This window comes from Rhagoletis zephyria, unplaced genomic scaffold (assembly GCF_001687245.7).
Source record: "Rhagoletis zephyria isolate East Lansing unplaced genomic scaffold, Rhagoletis_zephyria_1.1 Rzeph_scaffold_00074, whole genome shotgun sequence".
Classification (NCBI taxonomy): Eukaryota; Metazoa; Arthropoda; class Insecta; order Diptera; family Tephritidae; genus Rhagoletis; species Rhagoletis zephyria.
The window spans coordinates 332,274-350,652 of record NW_016157158.1 but is presented as its reverse complement, the minus strand read 5'-3'; the positions used below and the strand labels follow the sequence as shown (position 1 = coordinate 350,652).

The 18,379-nt window shown below is 36.8% G+C and overlaps 1 protein-coding gene across 29 annotated transcripts in view; it reads right to left on the bottom strand.

Annotated features, from left to right (window-relative positions):
* The window catches only part of Mical (Molecule interacting with CasL), a 221,660-nt gene that overhangs the window by 96,776 nt on the left and 106,505 nt on the right, over positions 1-18,379 (bottom strand). For all 29 annotated transcript variants that reach the window (XR_001848868.1, XM_017628191.1, XM_017628068.1 and 26 more), the window contains exon 4: positions 10,512-10,547. The gene's annotated coding sequence lies outside the window, so the exon portion shown is untranslated. The remainder of the gene's footprint in view (positions 1-10,511; positions 10,548-18,379) is intronic.

The following is an 18,379-nucleotide window of genomic DNA, read 5'->3' as shown; positions in this document are numbered from 1 at the left end:
TCGGAAACCAAAGGAACACCTAAATTAATTTTGGAGGCCCTAATTAACACCTAAAAGACACCTAATTCCTAGCTAATTTTTATTGATTTTTGGCGACTTGGGTCAGCTAGGTTTATGGACGTCATATAAAGGCATATAGTTAAGAGTATTTTTTACTTAAAATACTGAAAAAATGTGACAAGAATCTGTTAAAATGGTTGAAATAATATGAAAACAAACTTTGGCATCTTTTTGGCATTAAAAAGTATTTTTTAACATTTTCTGGCATTTTTTAAAATGGGGTTTAGCATTCTTTTTCGCGGGACCTGGTCAATCTGCTCTGTAGCGTTTCTGTAATTTGATTCTATTGCATTCTTATGACAACTTTCTTAGTAATTTTTAATTTTATTTCCCTCCCGAAGTTTTTATGTCCGATGAAACTTTTGGCAAGTTAAATTTTCAAAATTGCTTTGTAATTCGATGTCAAATTGAGAAAAAAAGTTTATTTCCACGTGTTAACGGTCAAAAAGAACTTTCTGTCACATTTGGGAAATCAGTTTCAGAAATAAAAATTGCAAAATTTGACTGCAATTGAAAGAGCTAATATCGATTTCGAAAATATATTTTAACTTTATCCCAATCAGGACAAACGATTTGTGCCAATTTTTCAATAGAAGTTCGCTGTATTGTACGTGTGACTACAAAAAAAAATTTAGTCCCAATATAAAAAGCTTACAAATTTGTACAAATGTCTATTCGTGTGGCACGGCCTTTATTCCGTACCTTGTTAAAAATTTAAAAAATCTATCTTAAATAGTTTTCAAATTACCGGGTATATTATATTCTTTACTTCTTGCATACATATGTAAGTACTATCTGTATATACATAGGTGCAATCAACTGGTAAAGAATGAAATATGGAGCACTAACAACGTAAACGCCAGCAAATGCTTTGCTCCGCTGAATAAGTTCAAGCCAAAGATTAAATGCAAATTTCAACTACAGTGTAAATCAAATTGTGTAACAATTTTAAAGTTGTGCGAAAGGGGCAACAAACATTTACTTGTAAATTTACCCGAGTTTGTACACATGTATGTATGTATGTATATGTACACTCGTATAACGCATTTTTGTTTGCTTAATTGTGGCGGTTCTGTGGCGGCAGGAAGCACTTTAATTGAATTCAAATCAGCCGTGAAACAACACTTTCATTAGGTCGGACAAATCAATTGGCGAGCCTCTAACAGAATCAACACTTCATTTTCTTCATTCTAGGTAAGGTTCGTATTCATTTATCGAATCGGATAAAGAACAATGCAGAAGCGATTCACTTGAAAAGACTTGCCGGCAAAAAATGCGAATTTTCTTACTAAATATCTGGCTACAAACATTTTAGAGCTTAATATTATATTTCACCTGCAACCCACTGGGTGCCTTTATGCAAATAAAACAACTTTGGGCCTGCGGGGAAATACTGGTTGAAGTAAAAAGAGACCAACTAAATGGAAAGTTGAGTTAAACCCCAAAACTGACAATATTACGTCAGGTATAAAAAATTTAACTAAACGTTTTCCGTACCAGTACCCGTCTACCAGTCGTAAATGTTGATATAACCATCTATACTGATGGTTAAAAGATGGAGTAAGGTTTCTACTCGAAAAGCATAAACAGACGGCAGCGTTGATCCGGATCAACTCGGGAATTAACTGCAGTTGATCCGAATTAAGTCCGAGTTAATCCGGATCAACTCTGCCGTCTGTTTAAGCTTTAAGGACCTGACGAAGAGATATTTACGCTAGATAGGCCAATCGTCGATAGCTAAGTTTCATAATCAATAGGATCCAACGTTGTGAAATCGGGAGTTGTATGGAAACCCGGGCATAGAAATATCGAAGGAAATGAGACAGCTGAAGAGATGATGCACCTTCACTCGAAATGTTTTAGTTTTTTTTTTTTTTTTTAATTTCATTTGGGCTTACAAATGGTACATTCGGTTAATTCCCTGTGTGTTTTATTTTTTCCTTATGAACCACACTGACTCCAGAGGGCACTTACAATGGAGAACTTTGCCGTTGAGTGAAATTATGGGACAGTTAAGCATCTTTATTGACGTTACTGACTCCATGCAAATAATATTGTGTCGGTAACGATGTTTAACTGGGGATTAATGTTAACCGGAGATAGTGAAAACGGCCCTTAGATTGAATTTTCCGTCGGTCATCTACCTATATATGTATGTATGAAATTTCAACAGCCAGCCCTAAGCACAATCTATCAATAGACAAGAAACGAAAACCAATTACATAGGTGTTGATTTATTTTTGCACACTCACAGATGACATGTATGTATGTATGCGCAAGGCCAAATATGTTGCGTTTTATTTGCACTCTACTGTAAGTGTAAAACACAGCGCACTCTAGCAATTCACACTCAGCTGTAATAGTTGCTTTCGATGTTGCTGCTGCTGCTGTTGATGATGGCGCTGCTGACAGCGCGTGAAAACGCCACAATCAACGTCTGTGCGGGGCACAACTAGAATTTAGCAGTTTTATTACTATTTTTTTCTGTGTGTTCATTTATTCTTAGCGCTTGGAATTGGGTCAAAAATATACTTGCACATGGCTGTGGCGATGATGATGATGCTTTCGGTGGCGCTCAAACCAGCAGCGAAAGCGTTTCACGCTCGATAGGCATTGGAATCGCAGATGGTTAAAAAAGTAAACGCTTTTTGCATGCAAGGTTTTATAAAATGGTTAATTCGTAAAAAAAAAAGAGTTTTAGAGTACTTTAAGCGATAATTTTTTCCCAAAACAAAATACTTACGACTACCTTTATGATAATCTGTTTACCTTTTAATATGCTCAAAAAAAAAACTCACATCATTTGTATTGTTTTTTATGCTCAATTTTAATAATAGAGTGCATACTTACAACTCGACTAAAGGGTAACACGACTCTAGCGACCGAAAAAGTTATAAATATATCGTCGTTTAAAGTGGAAAACCACATATCGTGGTTCTGCAAAACCTTGCAACTGATATTTGTGCCAAAAATGCGATGTGCTCACCCGCAGCTCCTGGCTCAAGCCTAATCCATGCATACTAAAAAATCAATATTCAGATATAAAAGGGAAAATATAGTTAGGGACAAAATAGAACCCCGCTTTGAAATAAGACCGGTTTTGCATTCTCTTGATACGCGATTTTGTACTTAACAAAAAAAAAAAAAAACACAGAACGAGGAATTATTTTTGTATTAATTATTAAAGCACATATTTAAGTGCACAAACATATATATTCTTATTATTATTATTACCACGTTCATATCGATTTGCTTTCTTGTTTGTCCAGATCTCAGAACAAACGTTGCAGTATGGTAAAAGTATTTCCTATAAAAAGTAATACACACTGCGTTAGCTTTACCATTGTTGTGGGAATAGGGTGCATTCGCAGGTATGCGCCTCACGCATTTCATTTTAAATCTCATAAATTGTTTATAATCACTTTTGTTAAAATTTTAAAGAGGAAAAATTATTTAAAAAATGTGTAGTCCATTTTTAGAAATGTGGTATATCAAAAAGTTTTTTAATTCAATTTTTTTAATTGAATAAAAATGCAAACTGGCACATCTCCTCTATCTCCTATTCAATATTTATTTTCAAATCGGGACTGAGAGAGTCATTCTTCAGAGCAATACCGAATTGTTTTAGAGCACCGATTGGTTTATTTTAGCTTTAGCGCAAAATCTAATGCAGTGCTTTCAAAACGGTTTCTTTGCAAACTTCCGCTGATGTTTTGACCCCTTGCTCCACAAACCACCAAACCATGACTGGAGCTGGATAATGGCCCTTTTCGACCAGTGGAACCAGTTCGGGTACTTTCTTGTTAAATGACGGCAATAACGCAAATTTGTGTTATTTCCCAATTGAATGTGAAATAACACAAATTTGCTTTATTTCATTTCTCGTTGAGCAATAAGACCAACTTTTAAACTCAACAATTGAGGAATAAAGCAAAATAGTGCACATATGTAGGTAGTCGCCCAGTTACATTTCACAAAAAGTAGTACATAAACAAGTTAAATGGACGGATTTGTAAGCGTCCCCCGCCCCTTCCATCCTTTCCCAACCATGCACTGGTAGCATTATAACCGTTTAGAAAAAATAATAATAATATAATAACACTAGTTCACTTCTGAAACTGCTGCCCAAGTAATGGGAATTATTGCGTATGGTGATATTGCATGCACCCCACCCATGGTGGAATTATACCAAGTGAAGTAATATTAGAGTGAAAAGAAAGATTTTGACACAGCCTTATTTGAAAATTTGCCTATAAAATAGGACCATAGCGAGAAAGCTGTTTATTACTTCACCTGTGTATTGCGCCATTCATCCCACCTGCTTGTACGCGTATTCATCCAAATTTAGAAGTCTGAGAGTAGGTAAAATTTTACATATTGTTACATCACTATTTCGTACCACTGTTCGCTCCGTCTTCGAAATCTACAGTTCGGCAAGTGATGATAATGCAGAAATTTTAACTGAAGATAAAACTCAAAACAATATTCTCTATATTATACATATGCTGCGAACAGGAACGGCAATTTTTGTTTGTTCCATGCCATGGCGGAATTATACCAGGTGAAGTAATTAGCGAAGAAAGATTTTGACACTGCCTTATTTGAAAAATTGCCTTTAAAATTCGACTATAAAGCTGGATTTACATGAGGCGATTTTCTGGAGATTCAACATTGCTCAAGAAAAATCGCTCGTGTAAGTATTGATTCAAAAATGGCTTGCCTCAAAGTAGACAGCATGTCAACTTTTGCAGGCGTTTATCGCAGCCGATTAAGACAGCCGAATGTCAAAAAATAAAGCCATAAAGCTGTTTTATTACTTCACCTGTTTATTGCGCCATGGTTCCATGCAAACGTTTTAAGGGTTTCCTGCAATGTTTTCAACATATTAAAAAGGATGCAGACAAAATTCATATAAAACGCTATGTCTTATTTGCCGAGCAGTTAGACGCTTTCCTTATATTTTGTTAAACTTTTCATAAGTAAAAATACTTGTTTAATTGTATTTTTGGAATAAACAAAGTTATTTTTCCTCCTGTCAGTAAACTGTTTTTGTTACAAATAGTATAAATAAGCAATGGGAGATAAGCCAAAATTTGTTTTATTTCCAACCCTTGTTGTAAACGACCTTTTAGAGGAACTGGAAAAAGTAGGCTGCCGGGTGATCACCCATATAGATGATGGGGAACTTTTGGTTAAGTCACGATTTCTACACACCCTTTTTGATCTGGCTCAAGGTTACCTGCCCCAGGTAACTAGGTGGGCGATCAACGGCGGCCTCGCAGACAGGGTCAATTACTTAGGCTTGATCCTAAATAGGAAGGTATCGTGGGGGAGCTATCGGTAAAAGGTGAGGTATCTGCCCAAAGTGACTCATTAGCTCTCTGAAACCAGATTTAAGCTTATCTTGTTTCACGGAGCCCCTTCCTGGTGGTACTCACTAGAAAAGGCTACACTTGTAAAACAACCGGAGCGTTTACAGCGTATCAAATCTAATCAGAATTAGTGGAGCATAAGGAACAAAACCTACACTGGCGCTTAATGTCATATTGAGCACGGCGCCTGCGGATATTGCAAACAGAATTGTCACAGAATGAACTGCTATTAGGCTCAGGGAAACCGGGTGGTAACAGATTACAGCGCCTCCGAAATGGCTCCCAGGAGCTCCTTCTTTACCTATATTCCGTCAAGAGAGGACTGTGTAGGGCGGGGTTACTCGAAGATGGGAGCGGTAAACTTCACGGACGGATCGAAACTTGAAGGCAGAGTTGGAGGAGGTTTCTTCTGTCGGAAACATTCCACGAAAACTACGTTAAGGCTTCTAGACTTCTGCAATGTCTTTCAGATGGAAATATCTGCCATCAAACAAGCGGTAGACTCGCTGCTAATGGGTGTGATGGTGCGCTCAAAATCGGTAAAGGAATATCTGGCCTCTCTATCAATCGCGTCGGAGTACTTCTTAATAAGGCTAGTTTAGGTGCCGGGTCACAGTGACATCGCGGGAAACTACGTGGCTCAAGACCTGGCGTTGGAAATGCACCCTTAAAACGTTATCCCCAGATAAGGACGCAGTACACTCTTGGATGGTTGCGGCTAGTGTTCGCTCAGCAAGCGCTAAACTGATACGCATACTTCGTACTCGCGATAATGAAATTGTAATACTCTAAATACCTAATAAAATGGACAGATGACAGCGATGCTCCTTTTCTGACATAAAAAGGAAAAGACCTTTCTCTGCTGCATAAAATATTTTTATAGGGCACTTCAAAATACTCTTGGCAGTGCAAGACACGAGTGACCCATCGTTACCACCTAAAGGTGCCGAAAAACAAGTTACCCCGCAAGGGCTAGTTATAGGGGTTCCGACAGCTGTCAAGAGGAAGATGAGGTGGTAGCATTTTGGCTCGCATTCTTAACCAACACTGAGCTCTCATGGAACGAAATTAGCCGCATTCGAAATTTGGTAATCGGCTCGCGGCGTTTCGCCGACTAAATTAAGGCTCCCCGTTCAGTTTTTTCGTGGTATCACAAAAGACAGTCTCTTAATTGTCGAAGTGTGTCCCTTGCCTGGGGCAACCACTTTATCCTAACCCAACCTAACCTGTACTTCTTGCAGTTATTAAATATTTCATATTTCGATTTTTCATTTTCATTAGTTTGCGTGCTCATCTTGCAAAATGTCTGTAGATACTTATTTACATGACAAATAATAGTACAATTGCCTATTCACGTTCAACCTAATTTCATTACGGCCTCAATAGCTTGTGCTTGTGTAAAGGATAAAATTCCACAGCTTCCTGTTGGGAAACAATGTTCCTTTCAAAAGCGCTCTGGCAGTAACTTGCGTAGGCAGTACGTTGGCGAACAGATGGATTGTGGATATGTACAATACTTATGTATGTCTGTTTGTATGAAGGTACATATGAATAAGGTTTTTATGCATAAATATATGTGTATGCATATATGCGTACCTGATCCATATTCATGGCGAAACGCACAGTCATGGACAGAGAAATGCACAGCTTAGTAAAATACATATGTGACTACCAAATATTTTTAACCGACTTCCAAAAAAGGAGGAGGTTATCAGTTCGTCGGAATCTTTATTTTTATTTTTTTTTTTTATGTATGTTACCGCATAACTTTGGACCACGTCAACCGATTTCGATAATTCTTTTTGCATCGGAAAGGTAGTGTCTGAGAGGTGGTCCCATACTAATCTGGTTAAGATCCGATCAGCGGATCATGAGATATATATATATATTTTTTTTTTTTATATGGGAGTTGAAGTCGGTTTTTTTTATTGCTAAAAATTACTATTGTTATTAATTCTTTCTATTTGCTTAAAACTATCACTCCTGTATCAGTTTTTACTTAAGTTAAAATCAAAATACGAACGACAGGGTGGACCAAATAAGACCTACCAATGTTAAACACGTATAACTTCTTTATTTTTTTAATATTATTGTTATTTACTTTCTACATGTTATAGTTAATCTCTTGGAAAGTCATAATCATAATTAGCCACACACATTGATTTTTTAGGTAATGCAAACTCATTTTTTTATTACTAACCCGCTTTGCATGCTTGGTATATATACCCTGCAAAAATCACGACTACTCCATGCATAAAGAGTACTCTCAAAGGGTCAAGTTTGGGGTACTCAACTTAACCACGATCCATATAAAAAAATGTGGTCCAATTAACATTGCGATGTCCTAGAGCAGGACCATATACTCCAGGTCTGCATTACATCAGACTAGCACAAAACTACTCCAACATATTAACGATGGCATTGTTGATATATTTTTTGGTTTGTACTACATGGTTTTGTTTTTCACTTCACAGATGCTTTTTCGCAATTATTAAAAACAAAAAAACAAAATAGAAATAAAAAATTACATGTTGCCTCTTACGGCTCGGGGCACGTTAGCACGAAAAATTTTAAACGATAGTTTCATATAAAGTATTCATTTTTACTATGCATTATTTCCCCCAGTGTTTACTACGAGTGAATATAATCCATAACTGAGCTTGGCGGAGCGCATCGACTGCAATGGAAAATCTTCCACTACTCAGACAAGGCCGCCCATCAAATACTCAACATTTAAATAACGGGTTTGGCTAGTCGTGATCTCCATAATGAACCATACTTTATAGTCAAATCCATGGAGGCCTGTGCCAGTCATTTTAAAACACCACAGAAGCTTGGTGGTCGCCACTGATCGGACTTCTACCACATTGTGGTAGATCTGCCACTTTTTTAGCATCTACCACACAAGGTCTGAAATCGACCACATATTCGCGTTTTTGAGTAGTTTTATTTTTTCTCGACATAATTTTCTTAATTTTAAGAGCAAAAATTGTCCAACACTAAACACTAACAACAAAGCCGAATGGGAGGATGAAATAAACTATATAAAATAGTAAATTTTCTCAAGAATAAATTTTCGACAGGAAACGTGGTTTTATTGTGTTAAATTGCAAAATATATGATTTATAAAAATAATTAATAGCGATTCTTGTGAAAGTATAATATCAGTGCATCTAAAGTTTCTAAGACGTTTTTTACATTTTCCTGTGGATTTGTAAAATCGGCAAATCCCCAGTAGCGGTTTCTGGAACGTGCCACATTTGTTCGCTTCATCCTGAGGTGATAAAAAGAAACGCTGGCAGCACTTCGAAAGGTTGCAGAAATCTCTCAAAATATGTTCGAAAAATATCTAGATATGGAAGGAACTCAAGGAAAACAATTGCCAAAACTAAACGCAATTTTTAGCAACTTCTATCTTGCACTTTTTATATTATAATTAAAATGTTTACAATTTAGGTGACACCTTACTGCACCGGCTACATGGAGGATGATGAGGTGGAATCATCTCAACATCTGCTGCTCTGGTGCCCCGCTATGCGATCCTAAGGCTTAAACACCTTGGGTCGCACTTCTTTCACACTCCCGATGAGCTCTCGGGAGTGGACATCAGTCGACTGAAGAGCTTCGTTGTGAGCACGGAGCGTTTCTCCGGCAAAAAGCCATAGGTGTCGTCTTTCTCCCATAGCTTCCTCCCTCTTTCCCCTACCCTCCCTGCATCCCTTTTCCCTCCCCCTCTGAGGGCATCACAACAGACAGCTCAGTCGAGTCCAAGTGTGCCTCCACATGCGGAGGCAGCCCGCCTACCTAACCTAACCTAGGTGACACCTTGCAGAATTTTTTAAATTTTTGTACCAAATTTGATTCAAAACCTGAGATCTACCACATTTTTTTTCAGTCCGATCACTGGTGGTGGCCTCGGAACGAGCTCGTACGCACGTCGTGACAACAGAGAATTTATTGAATTATTCTCCTCACCTCACCTCAATTCCCCTCAATCTCTGAAAAGCCAGAGATCGGAAATAGTTCCTAATGACTAGAAACATCCGAAACTCCCGAAATCCTTAATTTTTGATACCAAGCAAGTATTTAGTATTTGGTCAAGTCATAAATACTACTTAAGTGCTTTTATATTCAGTATTAAGTGAAGCCATAAATTTTGTTTCTAGCAGGGCCCGAATCGCGGCATTCGTGATCGAGTGATTACTCGATTCGAATGCAATCAGCTAAAATAGCAACTCTTTTTCCAAAATATAATTTAAATTGACGAAGCGCACCTGACCTCAAAATCAAATTTTGATTCGAGTTGCGTTCGATATGGAATGCCGCGATTCGGGCCCAGTATTTAATAAAGCCAAAATCTCTAGGTACCTTTGTACTTTGAGAGAAATAGCGACGCCTAAGTGTTTGGCTGAGCTTCTCTTCCCTTTTGTGGTGTGCGTCTTTATGTTTTTACGCAAATGGAAAATGGTTTCTATGAGAAACTCTTTCAAGGCAGAAGTGCCCTCGAGGTTCGCCATTGCCTGCCGAGGGACGACCGCTGTTAGAAAAAACTTTTCCTAATTTGGTAGCATCCACTTCTAACCACTCAGCCAGAGCGGCAGTATTTAGTTCTGGGAAAATAAGTAAATACATAACCTTAAAGTATTTAGCATAATTATAAATGTAAGTACTGTCATACTCGGCAAATACTTTCGTATTTAGTACCTAATATTTAGTAAATACAATTTCGCCCATCTCTGGTGCTCGTGTGCATACATTGTAACATAATCGAACGAAAAAGGCGCAGTGCCAGTAGAGTTGAAAAGAATTGTGTCAGACATGATATGGCAAGCGCATACATATGCACGAGTTTTGTAAAAAATATTTTTTAAATTCGAGGTACAAGCGTATTTACATGCACATAACTGCACACACATGCATGTATGTACATAAGTACATACAATTGTAGCACATAATGCATACACATTTTCTAAATTATGAACTCTGCCAGTTTATTGCTAAGTGGCTTATTTTGTAGCTATTTTTATAGGCATTTAATAATAAAATCAGTGAATTTTATTAAGTTTATTTGATACTTACATTGATCAGCCGTTTTCCTGAAAAATCATGTGTTATCTGAAAGTACACAATAAAAAAATATTAATTACATATGCGATTAAAGCATTACCAGATACACTTATGAACCTAAAATACTCTTACATTGAATTCCTACCCCTTGATGAAGCCCAAAAATAAGCTTAATCATAGAGACCAATTAATGTTGTTTTTTCTAATGTTTTACTAAAAAATAAATATTCATGTAGGTACTTAAAATTTATTTATTTATTGTTTTTTAAGCGTTTTAATGTCTTAAAGTCGTAAAACTTTCAATGAAAGCGCCTAAAAATGTGTCCATGTAAAATTACGACTAAAATGGTTTTAGGGGATTCGCCGTTTATGATAAGAGCTAAATATAAACCCGTTCTAATACTTCAGGATTTGAGGAAAAAGCTTCGCCATCAATAAACCTTGTGTTAGGTGTAATTCGGGAACAGCTTCCGGTAAAATCCTGCGAATCCTGAAGTACCTGGAACAGGCTTTATATATTTTTTATCAGTTTAAAAACATTTCGGTGTAGTTAAAAATGCCATAAAACCACTTTAACCGTTATTTTAAATGGACACATCTTTAGGCTCTGAGGCATTACGACGCTCACCTCGTCTTCTGAATCTCCTAGTTTTGGGTATACATATATATGTATTTCTGGCTATAGCTTAGTAACCAGCTCTAAAAAAAGCAAAACCCCCATATAAATAACGCTGCAAGATTTACGCAACATACGATATGTGGCAAATACGCAAATAAAACACTGCTCTGAGTAGCTTTTCAATAGTTCTAGAATTCAGAAAAGTAAAAAATAAAAATAAAAAGATTCCTTTGAAGCCAATAAGTTAATTATTCTCTGTGAAAATTGATGTTTTCCAGTAAAAACATTTAGCAAGAAGTTTTAATAATAAGCTCAATAAGATTTTTCACAAATAGGAAAACCCTTTGAAAATTTCTGGTTTATTATCTTATTCCGACTAGGAATATAAGTACACGATCTACAAAAATTATGGTAAGGGACATCATTTATAAAATCTTGACTATTGGCAATATCAATAATGAATTTGTTAATATATAATGGGTATATGGATGATTTCTCTTGGAGTGTTCGAGGGAAAATTTTTTTACAGACGATAGTACGACGAGCTGTATAAGCTTTACAACGACATGAACATAGTGCAGCGAATTAAAGAATAGCGCCTGCACTGGCTCGGCCATGTCGTTCGAATGGACAGAAACGCTCCAGCTCTGAAAGTATGCAACTCGGAATCTGCTGGTGGTAGCAGAGGAAGGGGGAAGCCCCCACTGAGATGGAAAAACCAGGTGGAGAAGGGCTTGGCTTCACTTGGCATTTCCAATTGGCCTCGGTTGGCACAGAAGAGAAATGTCTGGTGTGCTTTGTTGAACTCGTCCAAAATCGCTTAGGCGGTTATAGCGCCCAATAATACGAAGAAGAACGTTGGAACAACGTGTCCGAGTCAGTAAATTTTCAAAAATTCCAAAAATATATCAAAAAACTCGTACTTTCTTTAAAATTTATTTACATAATTACATGTGCACATAGTAATCCTTTATAGCTGATATTTAAGGCTCGCCACATCTTCGCTATTTAGATTTGCATGGATTATTTTTGTAGTTAATAATCTCAAACTTAAAATTCATTATTAGTACAAATAGGTAAAGAACCTGTCATTCGAAATGGACATAAGATATAAAAAGAGACAGGTGTTGCTATAAACGTAGTGCACATACATACGTACAAAGAGTTAACAAATATAGGCACAGCGTTTTATGCACCTAATTTGAGTTGAAAGGCTTTTGATCACTTTGATACAAATAGCTTGTTATTAATAACGCGTTGATTAATTCCCCATGACTGGTGTTAAGAGCATTTGCCACAAACAAACTTTGGCATGTAAACAAATTGTAAACAACTGCAAATATTTTCGACCCGCTTGATTGGATAGGAAACTATTTCAAAATTCTAGATGTATAAAACCAAAAATTTGTAATAATTTTTATTTAAAGACATGCATACATATGTGCTTAAACGTGTAACATTTATAGGGAGAATAACGAAATGAGCACAGGTGGGGAAGGTATTGGTTCGGACATATTCCTTACGTGGTAATCAACCTATGGCGAAAATTATGATAATCATCATTGGTGCGGTGGCGGCTCGCCCAACCTACTCAGCAGCAATCAAATTTGAAATGTGCGCCGAATCTGAATTCTATATACATAGTTGTGGCGTGGAAAGAGGAAAACCGCAAAAAAAAATGAGCTGCCATTAGAGTACAGTGCAGCTGGGAAGCTGATGGTAGGTCTGAGTTAGGCATAGCTACGGTGACCATATTTGTGAGAGTCGAATACGGGACAAAAAATAATTTCGGAAATTTTGTCCACACTGTTTTCCCTGAAACAGTATCCTTAAAATACCATCTCGAATTTCTAGGCTAATTTTCTCCAGATTTTTACCCCTCAAAATTTTTTTAAAAAAAATCGTTAAATTTTAGTATAATTAAGTGCAATTTTAAGTCGGTAAGGCTTACCACTAATTTTTGGCAATCTTTTTTTTGTTACCGGTATTTTTTTCATACATATCGTATATTAGCGCTTTTTTTTGAAAGAGAAGCAAATGAGCAACACTTCCCACTCGCACTTTATTATACTCAATTTTAATGAGTTACAAAACTGCTGCAAACTAAATTTTTTTCTAAAGATTATAATTAAAAAGTTTTAAATTGTGGCAACGCATTGCAGAATTAATTTTGCAGATTAGAAAATAATAACTGTTTATAAAGAAAATTACGATCATACACCAACATCACTTAAAACTCGTCCATAGGCATGCCATTTTAATGAGCTGTTGAGGCGTCGGAACACCGAATACGGGACAAATACAGGACATTAAAATAAATACCGAACATTTGGCGTCCCGTATAAAATAAATAAATTACCAGGACAATGGATCAAAAAAGAGGACTGTCCCGTATAATACAGGACGGATGGTCACCGTAGGCATAGCTGACCGCAAGCCATTAGTTTGTTCAGCTGTAAGCAGCCAGTCAAAAAAACCACGTCGACGAGAACATCAACTTCGGCCAAATATGTACTCGGAGATCCAAATGGGTTTTCAATGGCACAGGTTGTTGCGATTGTCTTCATTACTTGATTGTATTGTACACTCGTATGTTCATATGTATTAGACGGCTGTATGAATTCATTCAAACTTCTAGCCAAACAGAGTACAGTAGATTTGAATATTTAACTTCACATATAAAACACTCAGCGTTTGCAATTTTGTAAGTTATGAATATACATTTTGTTTTAAATTTTCTACCTTCAAATGGAAGAATGTGAATGAATTAATAAAAAACATTCAAATCATTCAAACTCATTTTGGTTAAAGTTTTTTTTTTTTTAAACAAATTTGTTCGTATTGTAATAGGCGCGCAACAATACTTACATACATACATATGTGTGTTTTTCCATATGTACATAGAAAAAATATTTTTGGATATTCATGCAAAAAATTTTCATTTATTTCAATTCAATTCATTTTCACTTTGATTATTGTAATGTCGACACATATATCGGAACAGATATTCACTCAAATTCACAAAAACTTTAAGCCAAAATCATTCAATCGTTTTGTATATGAATAATTCACAAGCCGTTTTGCATGAATTCTTGCAGACCTCTAATATGTATGTATGTGTGTATGTACAAGGGGAGGCTGAAAAGTTTTGAGCCTAAGGTATTAAAATAGCTGATAGAATTGTATAAACATTTTATTTTTCTATATTATCCCCCTCTACTTCAGTGCACTTCTTTCATCTATCAAGTAAAAATATTCACCGCCTTGTGTCTTAGAAATGCTCGTCTACTGCCGCCTTCATTTCTACTTCACTCGCACTCACAAATTGGAGAACAGGAGGTAATCGCAGGGTCCATGTCTGGACTCCTTTGGACAGTTTTCCTCTCCATTTCTCGACAACCACTTGACGCACTTTTATTAACAATGTGGCATAATGGTCTCCGTTAATTTTAGTTTTTTTAGGAAGATATTCGATGTGCGGAATACTTTCACAATCCCAAGACAGTGGCCATGAGCCGTGGTGGATTGCCTCAATTTTCTATATACTGCATAGGCTCCTGTTTTAACTCTGGATCATACTGCCGTTTAAACGTTTCGTCCACAGTGACAATGCCGGAAAAATGTCGTCTGGATTATCGCCACAGAAGTCTAAAAACTCCTGCGAAGTTGATTTGGCGCTTCCTGTCCTAAGAGTGTGTATTTTCGGCACCCATCGCTCGCACACCCTTTTCATGTGCAAATGATTATGCAAAAAAATGACGCCGATTTGTCTTTTGCTAATGCCTATGGTTTCAGCTATCTGCTCCAACTTGATTCGCCGATCTTTCATAACAAGTTTTTTGACTTCTCCAATATTTTCTTCGGTAACGGAAGTGTTTGGACGCGCTGGCCTGGGAATATCGTCCAACGACTCCCTGCCATACTAGAATTCCCGAATCCAACGTTTAATGATGGCAAATGAAAGTCCAGACTCCCCATACACTGTAGACATCTCTTCAAATGTTTCCATCGCTGGTTTGTTCTTCTTTATGAGGAATTTGATGACAGCTCTGAACTCCAATTTCGTACAATGCGCGAATGAATCACACGTGGCAATGTTTACGGCTCAATTACTGAATGCGTAAGGATGTTAATGAAATGGAATTCGGTATATACACTATTAAGGATGAGGTTAATGAAATGGAATTCGGTATTTACACTAGTAAGGATATTAGCAATAAGTGGCACGCAGGACAACACATCAATTAAACTTAAAGGTACCTAGGCTCAAAACTTTTCAGCCTCCCCTCGTATATACATATGTCTGAGTTCGGACTGCATACAGTGGCCACAGTTGTTGGTCTTAAGCTCTCGCTGTTGAGGTGACGCAAAAATTCGTGTTGCCAAGAGGTTGACGTAATTATCGAAGCTTGGTCGAATGGACAGACACGTGATATCACTGGTTTGGCACAAATTAATACTTATAATTTTAGAATTTGCATAGTTTTTATTTTTAATATTAGAGTTTAGGTCTAACAGCCCTTATGGCATGTAATACCTATTTTAAGTCCGCGGATGCACCTTAAGCTCAGTAACTGTGTTTAGGGACACGATTTCGAACCGAAAGTATTTTTTTTAAAGGGTCCCGAAGATTTTTTCGACTTCGTATTCGTCTTGGATTCGTATGCGTATTGGATTTTGTATTCGTTTTACTTCTGTCTTTCTAACTATTTGTCTCCGCAATCATCTTCGTATTCGGGTTAGGCTTGGCATTTGTCCTCGTATTCGGTTTCATCTTGATATACGTTTTCTTATTTGCCTTCGTCGCCGTATTCGAATTCATCTCCGAACTCATCTTCGGTTGGTCTACGTATTCTTATTCAATCACTTCTGCGCCTTCGTATTTCGATTCGTATTTATTTGTCTTCGATTTCATCTCTTACATCTTACTTTTCTGGAGAGAAAGGAATAGAAATTCTAACAACACTTCATTTTTTAGAAAAGATCCGTACGAGTTTTCTAATAAATATTCAAAACTTTTGCGAACCTAGACATCCCATAGTTCTTGCCTTAGTAGTCTTTAGTAAAATAGAGCAGACATTTTTTAGCAGATTTTAACTCCCTAGCTCCTATTATAATATTTTTTTTTTGTCCTAGTACATATGTATGTAAGGAGTGCCCTGTAAGTACATTTGTAGTAAAACCACACAAACTTTTTATACTAAACAATGTCTATTGTCCAGATCATAAAAACAACAGCCACAAAAACCAAAAACCCCACAAGACTGTATAACGGCTTTTAAGATGAGTGTTAATTCTTTACAGTTGTGCAACTACTGTAGCGGGAAAATAACGGCCAGACGTGCAACGGCGCCACGCCATCAATGCAAACGACAAGTGCAATGTTGAAATCTCGAACTACTGACAAAATTGCTCGGTTGGTTGGCTGATTGGATAGCTGCTGGTAGTCAAAACAAAAAGTCGCATAGAAGCATAAAAACACCAAGTGCATACACATTGTTAGTGAGTTGTTGCAGGCAAAGGGAGTCGATCACCAAGCAACGTCACTTCCAGCACCACAAAACGCAAGTTGGGAAAACAACAAGTAATTTTTAGCAAAAAAAAAACCGGCTTAAAAAAAAAATTTATTTTCTCTATATATTTCATGATCCAATGATCGGATCTAAACCAAATTAGTATGGGACCACCTCTGAGACACTACCTTTCCGTTGCATGCGTTGTATGCGGTAACATACATAAAAAAAAAAATAAAAAATATATTCCGACGAACTGATAACCTCCTCCTTTTTTGGAGGTCGGTTAAAAACCTGACTGCTCGAGCAGCTGCCAATGGCGACAGCGGCACGCAGAGCAGTGCTTAGGCAAAAACATAACAAGAGCAACGAACAACAGCATGTTGAATGGTATGGTGCGGTACGGTATGTACCAGAGACCGTACCGGTTTTGCAAAATATCTTAGTTTTTTTTTTTATTACACTGTACAGCACTCGGCTGGGTAATGGACCAAACCAACTATTTTTAAGAGATTGAGTCATAAGTAAAAAAAAAAGTAATTTCTCCGTTTTTCGAAGTTAGCCTCCGAAATCGAGATATGGGCCTTCGAAGTTCGAAAGTGGACCTTTGGTAAAAATTTATTTTTAATTATTGCATGTAAAAAGCAAAAAAAAGTAAAAAATTAAAGACGAGGCGATGGCTTAGTTCGCAAACATGCTAAGTCCACTTTTTATGAAAATTTAAACTTTCATGCAGTAAGATAGCACAAAAGAAAGTTGCCGTAATGTCGTTCTTACTTGTTATTATGCAGTGCTACGCAAATGTGCTAAGTTCAAAAAAATCAAGAAAAAAATATAAACAGTGGTAAGTTTTTTTAATTTTTTCGATAGAGTTAAAAACGACCTTAGCAAGTACATAATTAGCGATGCAAATTTCAGAAAAATTAGTAACAAACAGCCCACGCTTTGACTTTCATCCACAAACTATTTTTTTATGTTTTAGTTCACTCCATCGTAAAAGTTATTTTAACTTCAAACACAGAAGATAACTATTATATCTCATGTCTGGGAAAACATTGGTAAATTGGTTATTTAATTAGAACATTTTCATAGATTCTGCTGTTAAAAATAACAATAGCAATGAAGATTATGGAATTGAAACGGATGACGGCGTTATAGGATTAGTTCCGTATGGTTTTAATACTGATTCCGATGATTCGTACGAGTTACCCTCGACATCAAAACAACGCAAAAAGAGAAACCGTGTTGAAAATCCTAGTTGGTCTAAGATCAGAAATAAAAAAACGTAGAGAAAATGTTATTTGGGAAAACAAAAAGTCAGTAGCAGCTGGAATTATGAAAATACAAAAGAACCACGGACATTAAAGGAAAGATGTAGCTCTAAAAAAATACCCCCATAAGTGTGCACAAATTACTGATGAGGATTTAAAAAAAATATTTAAAGAATTTTGGCAAATGACTTGGAATGAAAAAAAGGTTTATGTGAGTACTTTGATTCAAGTTGTTCCAACTGTAAGACGTCGAAATAGAAAAGTGTACAACAAATCAAAAAGATGTCGAACCTAACACTTCTTCTTCTTCTTCTTATTTGGCGCTGTAACCGCCTAAGCGATTTTGGCCGAGTCCAAAACAGCACGCCAGTCATTTCTCTTCTGTGCTAACTGACGCCAATTGAAAATGCCAAGTGAAGCCAAGTCCTTCTCCACCTGGTCTTTCCAACGCAGAGGAGGCCTTCCTCTTCCTCTGTT